Here is a 12559-nt window from a genome sequence, read left to right as displayed (position 1 = left end):
TTCCTCCAGAAACAAATTGCTCTTCAACTATTGCCACCTTGTGGCGCCTGTGACCCGTTGCGTGGTCCTTTTATCTGCTAATGGTGTTGGTGAGAATCAGCAGTGTACACAGGCAATTTGAAAATGAAATGGAAATGAATCAGAAATGCCTACGGAGGAGCCATTAGCATAAATCCAATCAAAGGGCTTTGTTTAACTTGTTAAAAATGACTAAATATTTAGCGGATGTGGGTGGCCGAGGTGATTCTTGTTCACACTCGGGAAGTTTTAGAAGCAAAACTAATACTGATATCTTAAATGGCTGAATTTAAAAGCAATTTTCTACCCTGAACTCTGCCTCCTCAGTCTAGAACTCACCGGAATATTGTTGCCTGTTCAAGGAGATCACCTCTAAAGTATTATCTTTGCTTCTAATAGCGGTCAACTCACACAACAAGGATATTTGGACTCTATGTTGTGAGCACTGCAGGGTTTGTGGGCAGTGGGGAGTCACTTTGAGCAAACCGTCCCCATCCCAGTCATGCCAATGGTGCCCCTGGGTGGGATGCTGGGGATGCAGGACAGGACAACACCACCAGTTGTGCAGGACCACCCTGACCCGCCTGTGCTACGCACCACCAATATCATCATGGGCAGGATAGACTAGATTTAAGGAATTAATGTTCTATGATGAGGGTGGTGAAACACCAGAAGAGGTTGCCCAAGGAGTTGGTAGATGCCTCATCACTGGAAACATTCAAGGCCAGGTTGGACCGGGCTCTGAGCAGCCTCATGTCTTTGAAGATGTCCCTGTTGGACTAGATGAGATTCAAAGGTCCCTTCCAACCCAAACCATTCTGTGATTCTATAAACAAGAGCCATTCTAGTGCTTACAGTCTCTGTCCAAACTGGTAAGATTGGGTTGTGTTCACTGCTCTGTCTGTGGCACTATCTGCTGGGTATCAGGAGGTGCACATGAGGCTGATGTCTGGTGGCAATTTCAGTGGTGGTTGGTGGCAGTTTAGGTGGCACAAGCAGACCTGCCAGCAGCCCCCTATGTTTCTTTGCTGCGATCCACCATCCCACAGCTGATCTTCACTCTCCAACTTCCACAGCACCTTTTGCAGAACCACCAAAATAAAATCAACCCCCAAAACAGGCAGAGAACCCATTTATTTGGAGCCCATATCTACTCCCTGACCCATCAGTTACACCATAGACACAAATAGTGCTAAGAATATTAGTCATAGCAAGGTTTGGCTCTACAGCTTGGATTAAGCTCCATAACAGAGTTAAAAACAACACTCAGACTTGGCTCTGCAGTGACTCCTTGGACTCCACAGGCATCACTCGAGCAAGTGGTGGATGGGGCTTGGGGCAATGCTTTGCATTTGGGAAGAGCGGCTCTTTCCCGCTGCTTTGCTCTCAGGCATGGGGTTGCATCAGTGCGGGTGTTAATTGCATTTCTGGAAATCAAAGCAGCTTGGCACTGGGGCTGTTTGCTGGGTTTTGCTTTGCTGCTTTCCCCCCAAGCACTGCCCCACACCCAGCTTCGCCTTCCCATCTGCATAGGACAGTACTCCACCTGGAGGGATATCCATCCACAGGGATCCCCACGCTGCCCCTGAGCGCTCGCCTCTGTCCATGGGCTTATGCTGATGCCCAAGCATGTGGTCCTGCAAAGGCAGGTTTATTTTATGCCAGTCCTCGGGAAAAACATTTGGAATTGGCTGCAGCAGGGGATGGGAAAGCAGTGGGATGCAGGGGATGGATAAATGGGGAGATTTAATGGCGTGATTATTGCTCTCCCTATGTGTTTTGGTGGGTTATTTTCTTCTAAATGCTGCAAAAAAAAAGCCCCTAAAGAGGATGCGCACCACCACGCTGAAGCACTCCCCACTGACACGGGCATGCCCGCAGAGTGCAGGGCTGCATATGGGGATGCAAAGCCCTCCTCCATCCATCCTTCCATCTATCCATCATCCATCCATCCATCCATCCATCCATCCATCCACATGTCCCAGCATGGTGGGAGATCCAGGCCCACCAGAGAGATCTCACCTCCTGGCAGCTCCACTGATGGTCCCCGTGAGACTATTATGGTAACAAGCTCCCATTCAGCTCCTCAAGGAGAGCAAACCACTCAACCCCTGCTCAGGGATTTGGTTTGGTTTTGCTTTTCCAATGGGAAAATACACCATTGTACAGCAGTGATCACTGCAGAGACAAGCAGTTGCATCGGACACATGTGGCCTCTTCCAGGGCACCTCACCCGCAGCCCTGAGAGCACTTTGCTGACACTGTGCCTGTTTCCCAAGGGAGGAATTTGGGGTATAAACCTCTATTCCCTGTTAGCTCAAGTTTTGGGTGCCAAGTTGCGTGATCCCAGGATGAGATTTAGCTCTACTTCAGCAACCAATAATTCAGACATGTTAAATGTATCCTTATTAGACATTCATCAGTGGATACTCCTGGGGCAGAAGAAGGAGCAGAGGCAGGCACAGACCCGGAGGGCTGTGTGTCACCCTGTGGAGGGGAAAAGGGAGCAGCTACAGCAGCACTCATCACCACCCTCTGGTTCCCAGCAGGCAAAGCAACCAGGGTTGCTAAGGTTGCTTTGCCCCTTGAACAGTTGCTTTTCTCGCTGGGAGCTGCTTGCTTTGCTCCCACATCCAACCAACCTCAGTTCAGCACCAGCAAGTGCCTGGAACCTCAAAAAACAAAGCACCCGAACCAAAACAGAGTCCAAGCTGAGGCCATCGGTGTTGGTGAAGTGGTGCATATCCCACCTGCATCTTGATGAGACTTAGGCAAACTCCTCTGAATGAAGCCCCGGCCCCTCTGCACCAGTCCTGCTGGAAGCTCTGAGAGGCCTTTTAAGATGAAAGAGGGTAGATTTAGATTGGATAGATTATTTGGATTAGAAAAGAAATCATTTTTTAATAATGAGGGTGGTGGGACACAGGAACAGGTCACCCAGAGAAGCTGTGGATGCCCCATCCCTGGCAGTGTTTAAGGCCAGGTTGGACACAGGGGCTTGGAGCAACCTGCTCTAGTGGAAGGTGTCCCTGCCCATGGCAGAGGATCGAAACTAGATAATCTTTAGAAGTCCTTTCCAACCCATTCTGTGATTCTACAATCACATGGTTTAAACAGCACGTTTCCCTTCTGCTGTGCTCTGGCAGCAGGACAGCATTTCTCCCATGGGTCCACCTAAACTCCCACCCATCAGCACCAACCCCCCCAGCTACTAGGTTGGGCTGGCAGCAGTGGGAGGCAGAAAAATCCTGGATAAAGAGTAAGTAAGAAGACTCCTTGCCAACGAAATTATCTGAAGCAGGTGGTTCCAGCTCGGAGGAACTCAATTTATATTCCCAAACGACACGCTGGGAGCTGCTCACAGCTCCATCAGCAAGCACGGTGCAGGCGAGGCAGATGTTCCAGCGAGTGCCAGCAGCTGGAACAGGATAGCTGGCTCAGCTCGGCTGCACCCTTCGCTCCAGACAGTAATGTGGGAAGTCAAGGCTCATCCCAAGGGAGCCTGTATCGGGTGGCTGCAGGTCTGGCTGGCAGGATGGCAAGCCCTATCTGAAACAAAGAAAGGAGCAGCTCACAAAGCCAGGCAGGAGGAGAGGCTCCTTGATTATTTATAGGTTCAAGCCTTGGAAAGGGTCTTGGTGCAGGAAAGCACAGGGTGTATGGGCTGTGCACGGGGCAAAGCAGACTCCTAATGGTGATCACGGGGTTGGGCTGGTGCCATCTGTGTTGCAGAAGCAGCTCTCCTCAGGGCATGTCTCTGCCAAAGCTTTTTTGGCATGGGGGAATGCCCAGGCTCAGCATGGTGAGATGAGACTTGGGAGAAAGAATCCCTACAAAGGGTGAAGGACACAAGCAGCATGCTAGTGGGCAGTGCAAGGCATGAGGCTTGCCTACCAAAGCAGATGTCATCAGCGTGGGGCTGGAGGGGAAGGAGGTGGCTCCTTGTAGGGTGAGCAGCAGCACTGCAGGGAGTGTGGCAGAGGGGGATCGCTCAGCCCTATGGGCCTGGTTTGCTTCCCATGTGGTGACCAAATGGGCAATAACAAAGAGCAGCTCTGCATTGAGAGCACTTGGGCATGAATTACCACCTTCCCAAACTGCCCACAAGGCTTCATGGAGGAGGCTGACTTCTACATGAGGCACAGCTCAGCCTGCCCACCCCGTGGAGAGCCCTCACCACCCCAGCCCAGAGTTGGTGCCTGTTCTACAATCCATGTGGATGTCTGGGCAAATAAGCAGATAGAAACTGGGATGTGGACTTTCTCTTGGGGCTTTGGGGGTGGCTGAGTGCAGAAGCAAGGCAGGAAATACCGCAAAAGGGACAAGGAAGAGATGGACATTGTGAGGGTGTCTCTAGGAAGGGTCAGAGCAGCTTTGAAGTACAATGGTGTTTAACTGCTGGTGCGAAAGCAGAGAGCAGCCCCTGGCCCAGCCCACAGAGGAGAACAAGCACCAATACCCCAGCAGCATTTGTGTACACACCACCCTCCCCATCCAACATCAGCAGTCATTGGAAAATGAGGCCCAAGCAAGTCTAGTTGGACCCTATCAACCACTTGTAGGCAGCATAATTTCACTGGACCAGTACACAGTGCAGGTGGGTCAGGGGCTGGTGCTGGAGCAGCACCCACAACTGCAGACACCCTCCCATGGGTGTTCCCCCCATGATAGATGCTAACCTCGGTGCAGGGGGCTCAGCCCAGCCTGAGCCCACCAGGGCTGGTGAAGGGGCACCCAGGCAAAGGGAGCACTGGATAAATAGACCCTGCACAAACACAGAGGAAACTGCCCTGCCTTAAACTGCTGTAAACCACGAGGGAAATATCTAATCCAAGCTGCGAGGCAGGTATCATTTATTTCACTTTTGCCAAGGTTTTTGATAAAATCTCACGTCAGAGACTATTAAAGCACCTTATCAAAGGGTAAGGGGGCAAAGTTCCCGTTTGGCAACAGAAAACAAAGACAGGGAACATCTGCTCCTTGAAGCAAAAAGGAGCAAACACCGAGGCACAGCAGAGGCCACTACTGGCATCATTATTATTTATTTAATACCACTTGTGTATTAATGAGAAGCAAGAAGAAGAGAAAAATGAGGCAAGGGAAGCTGATAATAACACAAACTTACCTTGCTTTGTCAAAGCAGTTTGAGGTGGGGGGAAAGCTATGCTGAGAGACGTGTTTTGACATGTGAAATATCACATCAAAGTTAAACTTTCGCATCAAAAACACATGCCCAGCCACACACACCAGTGGGAGCAGTTTCAGCGCATTAAATCCAGTGTTCAAGCAGGGCTGAACCAGTTGCTCCCATTTTACCAGCCACTTCATTGTGAGTCCTGCAATGAGGAAAAAACACAAAGATCACTTTCGCTGTCAGTTCTTACCCTGGTTTTAATCAGCAAGATTTTCTCATGCTCCTGTGGTGCCACAGCTCCTTGGTTACAAACATTGCAGGGGGAGGCTACATTGTTTTGTTTAAACACAAAAGTTTCTGCTGACATTTAAGAAACAGAGAAGGCGGAGTTCAAATGCTGAGTATTTTGTACATGCCAAAGACGCAGAACCAAGTCAAAAGCTTACACAGATCAGAAACACTGCTTAGATTTAACCTGGCTATATTGCAACAAAGCACTTTGGCCAAGGAAATCTGAGCTGCTAATAATCCATGACCTGAGTCATCCCAGGGAAAAAGACTGAAGAAATGCAGGCCCTGCACCTGTAAAGGTGAAGGCCATGGGTTGTGTTCCTCATGTCAGCACAGGAGGCAGTGGCTCTGATAAGACTGAGAGATCGGGAGGGCTCCATCTTCTTGTTTTCTTCCTCTTTGCACTTCCTAAGGTGTGCAGAGCAGACCCTTCTCGTGACATCAGGCAAAATCACTCCAGATCATGGAATTCCTGCTGGAGATTTTGCACACAGATGGTGATAAAAGCCCTTGGGAATAAGAAAAAAAGAAAGAAAAAAGAACAAAACAAAAAGTGCTGCCATTTGACAATTTTTTTAACTCTAGAAAACCATTACTTAACTCCAGGAAGATGTCAGATAAACCAGGTGGTTCCAGCAGTGCCGGCTCTCCCCAGGGCTGCTGGATCCATCACTACTCTTTTAGGGTTCTCCTTATGATCCTGCATCAAAAGGATGATTTTTGTGCCCGGCACAAGCAATCCAGGAGGTTCCTTGATTGTGTGGAAGACAACTTCCTCCTGCAAGTAATAAGAGGAGCCGACAAGGAGAGGTACCATGCTTGACCTCAACCTCACCAACAGGGAAGGGCTCATTGGAAATGTGGTGCTCCAGGGCAGCCTTGGATGCAGTGACCATGAGATGGTTGAATTTGAGATCCTCAGGACAGTGAGAAGAGCGTGCAGCAAGCTCACTGCCCTGGACTTCAGGAGAGCAGACTTTGGCCTCTTCAGGAACCTGCTTAGTAAGGTTCCATGGGATATAGCCCTAGAGGGCAGGGGGGCCCAAGACTGTTGGTTGGTATTCAAGGATCACCTGCTACAAGCTCAGGAGTGTTGCATCCCAACTAGGAGGAAGAGCAGCAGGAGGGCCAGGAGACCTCCTTGGATGGATAAGGAGCTCCTGAGGAAAATTCAAATGAACAAAGAGGCTTACAAAAGGTGAAAGCAAGGACAGGCGGCCTGGGAAGAGTACAGGGATGTTGTCCGGGAAGCTGGGGACCAGGTTGGGAAAGCTAAGGCCCAGTTAGAATTAAACTTGGCCACGGATGTTAAGGATAACAGGAAAGGATTCTATAGGTACATAGTGAATAAAAGAGAGACTAGGGACAGTGTGGGCCCTCTCCAGAAGCTATCAGGAGAACTGGCTACACAGGATTTGGAGAAGGCTGAGGTTCTGAATGACTTCTTTGCCTCGGTCTTCACTGGCAAAGGCTCTGACCGCACCACCCAAGTCTTGGAAGGCAGACACAAGGACTGTGAGAACGAAGACCTTGAACCCACTGTAGGAGAGGAACTGGTTTGAGACCATTTTAAGAACCTGGATGTGCACAAGTCCATGGGACCTGATGAAATCCATCCACGGGTCCTGAAGGAGCTGGCGAATGAAGTTGCTAAGCCGCTGACCATCATATTTGAGAAATCATGGCAGTCAGGTGAAGTTCCAATGACTGGAAAAAGGGAAATATAACCCCCATTTTCAAGAAGGGGAAAATGGATGACCCGGGGAATTACAGACCAGTCAGTCTCACCTCTGTGCCTGGCAAAATCTTGGAGCAGATTCTCCTGGAAGGCATGCTAAGGCACATGGAAAACAACAAGGTGCTTGGTGACAGCCAGCATGGCTTCACTAAGGGGAAATCCTGCCTGACCAATTTGGTGGCCTTCTATGATGGGGCTACAGAACTGATGGACAGGGGTAGAGCAGTTGATGTCATCTACCTGGACTTGTGTAAAGCATTCGACACTGTCCCACACGACATCCTTGTCTCTAAATTGGAGAGACATCAATTTGATGAATGGACCACTCGGTGGATAAAGAACTGGCTGGATGGCCACACACAAAGAGTTGTGGTCAATGGCTCAATGTCCAGCTGGAGACCAGTAACGAGTGGTGTCCCTCAGGGATCAGTGTTGGGACCGGTCTTGTTTAACATCTTCGTCGCTGACATGGACAGTGGGATTGAGTGCGCCCTCAGCAAGTTTGCCGATGACACCAAGCTGTGTGGTTCGGTTGATACGCTGGAGGGAAGGAATGCCATCCAGAGGGACCTTGACACGCTTGTGAGGTGGGCTGATGCCAACCTCATGAAGTTTAACCATGCCAAGTGCAAGGTCCTACACCTGGGTCGGAGCAATCCCAGGCACAGCTACAGGCTGGGCAGAGAAGAGATTCAGAGCAGCCCTGCGGAGAAGGACTTGGGGGTGCTGGTCGATGAGAAAATGAACATGAGCCGGCTTCAGTGTGCGCTCGCAGCCAGAAAGCCAACCGTATCCTGGGCTGCATCAAAAGGAGTGTGACCAGCAGGTCGAAGGAGGTGATCCTGCCCCTCTGCTCTGCTCTTGTGAGACCTTACTTGGAGTATTGTGTGCAGTTCTGGTGTCCTCAAGATAAAAAGGACATGGAACTGTTGGAACAAGTGCAGAGGAGGCCACGAGGATGATCAGGGGACTGGAGCACCTCCCATATGAAGATAGGATGAGAAAGTTGGGGCTTTTCAGCCTGGAGAAGAGAAGGCTGCGTGGAGACCTCATAGCAGCCTTCCAGTATCTGAAGGGGGCTTATAAGGATGCTGGGGAGGGACTCTTCTAATGTTAGGGACTGTAGTGACAGGACAAGGGGTAATGGGTTAAAACTTAAACAGGAGAAGTTTAGATTGGATATAAGGAGGAAATTCTTTCCTGTAAGGGTGGTGAGGCACTGGAATGGGTTGCTCAGGGAAGCTGTGAATGCTCCATCCCTGGCAGTGTTCAAGGCCAGGTTGGACAGAGCCTTGGGTGGCATGGTTTAGTGTGAGGTGTCCCTGCCCATGGCAGGGGGGTTGGAACTTGATGATCTTAAGGTCCTTTCCAACCCTAACTATTCTATGATTCTGTTCTATGTTCCCCTGGATGCACAGGATTCCCTTTCTGATCCCACACATCCTCCAGCAGCCATTCCAGCTATGCTGCCCCAGCAGTATGTGGTACAGGACTGTTGGTGGCAGCCACAGCGACCCAAAGCTGCAGCAGAGATGTGGCTTGCTGCTCCTCTTGGCTTGCTTTGCTGGCAAAGCTGCTTTCCTGCCCCTTCTTTCCTGCAGAGACTCAGCCTAGCACAGGCAGGAGGGACCTGTGTATGTCCACTGGGACACATGCGGATCTACGTGAGGATACTCCCCCATGGCCCGTGCCAAGAACTGTGCTTTTAATTAACCAGTGCAGTCAGTTACGCTCAGTGCCCACTTCCATACCCTGGTCTTGTTTAGTTCCATCCTGGTACTAATGGGCTGCATGGATACCCCTGCATGTGTTTTCCTTCCTGGAGACCCTTTCCCACATCTCTGTCTTCACATGTGGCCATCCAAACCTCAGAACCAAGGGAAGAGACAAGGTCAGACTCTGGCACAGCTCCCGCAAGGCAGGTACCTCCCTCCCACTCCTGCACATGACACAGGACAGGAGGCAGCATCATCCAACCTTACTACTTTGGCATGAATTTCCATGCATTTGGCTTTTCTTTCAGTCATGTTAGCACCTGAAAATATTAATTTATTATTTTTTCCCCTAGAATAATTCCCCTATAATTTCTCCTTATTTCTAGGAAATAAGTGTCTACTCTGTTCTTGCGAGACCCCCACTTGCAGCAGTGTGTGCAGCTCGGTGTCCTCAACATAAAGAGGACAAGGAACTGTTGGAGCAAGTCCAGAGGAGGCCAGGAGGATGATCAGGGGCTGCAGCACCTCCTGTATGAAGATAGGCTGAGAAAGTTGGGGCTGTTCAGCCTGGAGAAGAGAAGGCTGCATGGAGACCTCATAGCAGCCTTCCAGTATCTGAAGGGAGCCTACAGGGATGCTGGAGGGGGACTCTTCATCAAGGACTGTAGTGATAGAAGAGGAAGCAGGTTCAAACTGAAACAGGGGAGGTTCAGCTTAGATATAAGGAAGAAGTTCTTTACTGTGATGGTGCTGAGGCGCTGGCTGAGGGTGCCCAGAGAGGCTGTGGCTGCCCCATTCCTGGCTGCATTCAAGGTCCAGGTTGGAAAGAGCCTTGGGTGACATGATCTAGTGTGAGGTGTCCCTGACCATGGCAGGGGCCTGGAATTGGATGATCTTAAGGTCCTTTCCAACCCAAACCATTCTGTGATTCTATGAAAGCATGATCCAGGCCCCTCATCGTCCCCCCCCCCCCCCCCCAAAAAAAAAAAAAAATCAGAAAGGAAAAAACTGTAAGTCAGGGCTTAAATATCAGCCATGCTCATTTCTGCCTTTACCTCCCTGCTTTATTTTTTTTAAATGAGGCACTGGTGGTAGAGGCAATGGCTAAATACTGGAGAAATGTTAGATCAGAGCATCCCATTACCACCTCTCAAGGTACTTAAGGGTTTTTTTTCAGATTGAAATCCTCTACTAAGGAGCATGCAGGCATGATCTTAAGGTCATTCCCAACCCTAACTATTCTATGATTCTACAACACAAAGCCAACACTCAGCAAATCAGCTTGGACTGATGGCAATCAGAAGATGTCAAGATCTTCTGCGCCCTCTCTCTCTCTGAGAGGAGGCAGAGGCACGGAAGAAGAGCTCAAATCCTAGGTCAGGACTGCAGCACCGCATCCTTCATTCATCTCTACTCTCAAAACCATCAGTCCAATGCCCCACAGCTGCTCATGGAGAAACACCTCCTCTGTGTCGAGCTTGAAATGCTTCAGGAAATCAACACAGAGCCTGAAAATCAATTAATTATACAAACAGTTAGGGACTTCCTAAAGGTGCTGGGAGCTTCCGTGCACCTCTGGTCCTCTGCACCACAGGCCAGGGGTCCTATGTTTGCTTGGAGATAAAAAGAGTAATTCAAATCAGGTAAGAAAAGCAACATTTTAATTTCTTCTCTTTCTACTTGTTTTTAGGCAGGGTTTTTCAAAGAGAAGGCAGGCTTTGAATTAATGGCAATTATTTAATTAGGTAATTAATTGCAAATTACAAGAAGCAAAGTACCTTTTTATCTATTAGCAATGTAAAACAGGCCTTACGCTATCTGTAACTCTGAAATCATAGAGTCACAGAATGGCTTGGGTTGGAAAGAACCATAAGATCATCCAGTTCCAATCCCCTGTGATGGGCAGGGACACCTTACACTAAACCATCTCACCCAAGGCTCTGTCCAACCTGGCCTTGAACACCACCAGGGATGGAGCATTCACAACCTCCCTGGACAACCCATTCCACTGTCTCACCACCCTCACAGGGAAGAACTCCTTCCTTACATCTAACCTGGACTGCCTTTGTTTAAGTTTAAGCCATTCCCCTTGCCCTATCACAACAGTCCCTGATGAAGAGTCCCCCTCCAGCATCCCTATAGGCCCCCTTTCAGATACTGGAAGGCTGCTATGAGGTCTCCACGCAGCCTTCTCTTCTCCAGGCTGAACAGCCCCAGCTTTCTCAGCCTGTCTTCATATGGGAGGTGCTCCAGTCCCTGATCATCCTCGTGGCCTCCTCTGGACTTGATTTGATGTTTCTGTAACACCTGAGGCTCCTCTGGCTCTGTGCTCCTGTCTCTGCATCCAGAAAAAATGAACAGTGGCCAAATTTTGCCCACCATCAGGTCAACCTGTCCCTCTTGGGGTCCTTGCCAATCTTTTGTTCACAACATGGTTCAAACTATATCAGAGAAGGGCAACAGAGGTGGTGCAGGGCCTGGAGCACAGTGTGATGGGGAACGGCTGAGGGACCTGGGGGGTTCAGTCTGGAGAAGAGAAGGCTCAGGGGGGACCTCATTGCTCCCTACAACTGCCTGACAGGAGGATGGAGCCAGGAGGGGCTGGGCTCTGCTCCCAAGGAACAAGGGATGGGACAAGAGGAAACGGCCTCAAGCTGCACCAGGGCAGGTTTAGATTGGATATTAAGAATTTCTTTACCACAAAGGTTGTCAAACACTGGAACAGGCTGCCCAGCACAGTGGTGGAGTCACCATCCCTGAAGTGCTCAAAACCATGTACATGAGGCCCTGAGTGACATGGTTTAGTGATGAGCTTGGCAGTGGTTGGGTTAACGGTTGGACTTGACCATCCTGAAGGTCTTTTCCAACCCACTTGATTTCATGCTGTTAAAGGGAACTTTTTGCCCGGTTTCTGTAACATTGCACACGGGTGCAGCACCTGGTGTGAAGAGCTCAGGCTCCCTTCAGCTCCGGCTGAAATTTCCCGCCCCAAAATCTCCCAAACCCAACGCTTTCCTTACTGAAGGACACCACCTCCCACCACCGAGTCCCACAGAGGACACGTTAACACTGCGAGCGCGGGGGGTCTCCACACAGAGCCCAACGCCACCGCGTCCCCTTCTCCTCTCCCTCACACACCGGGACCGCGCCTAAACCCCGTTTAAAAACGCGTTTTGCGCCACCATAAAACCCTGGTGTCTGTGAGGGGGGGGCGCGCGCCGCCGCTGCGCGGGAACGCGCGGAGAAGCCGGCGGGAGCTGATGGGGAACGGGGGCAGAGCGGTGCGCGCGCGGCCGGTGAGAGGGAGGGGGCGGGAACCGGAGGGGAGGAGCGGGGCGGGGGGGGGTGGTGGTGGTGGGGGGTGGTGTTTAACCCTTTCGTGCCCGGCGGCGGCCGCGACGGCGGCATTTCTATTCAGGCGGCGCTGAGGGAGCCCGTCGCGCCCGGTGCATTGTGGGACTGGGCTGGGAGTCCCGTTCGCGGGAGGAGGCGGAGGGCGAGGAGGCGAGCCGGTAAGAGGGAGACCTGAGGAGGGAGGGGGGGGGTGCAAGGCGGGGAGATTTAAAGGGGAATTCGCCTCCGCCGTTAACGCTAGGCCGGGCGCGGGGGGCGGCGGCGGCGCGGTGGCGCTGCACGGGGTTAGGGCTGGCCGCGGGCCCCGCC

At 50.9% G+C, this 12559-nt stretch overlaps 1 protein-coding gene and 1 long non-coding RNA gene across 2 annotated transcripts in view; one reads left to right on the top strand and one right to left on the bottom strand.

Moving 5' to 3' along the window:
* Positions 1–5041: 5041 nt before the first annotated feature.
* Positions 5042–12559, bottom strand: part of LOC133220224 (uncharacterized) — a 7953-nt gene continuing 435 nt past the window's right edge. Inside the window, exon 2 of the long non-coding RNA XR_009727668.1 lies at positions 5042–5354. This is a non-coding gene — a long non-coding RNA (uncharacterized LOC133220224). The remainder of the gene's footprint in view (positions 5355–12559) is intronic.
* Positions 12261–12559, top strand: part of SEPHS1 (selenophosphate synthetase 1) — a 25264-nt gene continuing 24965 nt past the window's right edge. Inside the window, exon 1 of the mRNA XM_061368167.1 lies at positions 12261–12408. The gene's annotated coding sequence lies outside the window, so the exon portion shown is untranslated. The remainder of the gene's footprint in view (positions 12409–12559) is intronic.

This window comes from Neopsephotus bourkii, unplaced genomic scaffold, assembly GCF_033783945.1.
Source record: "Neopsephotus bourkii isolate Nb327-2 ecotype Australia unplaced genomic scaffold, CSIRO-AGI_Nbou_v1 NB_1423, whole genome shotgun sequence".
NCBI lineage: Eukaryota > Metazoa > Chordata > Aves > Psittaciformes > Psittacidae > Neopsephotus > Neopsephotus bourkii.
Note: the sequence above shows the minus strand (reverse complement) of the source record. Positions and strands in the feature narration are given on the sequence as shown.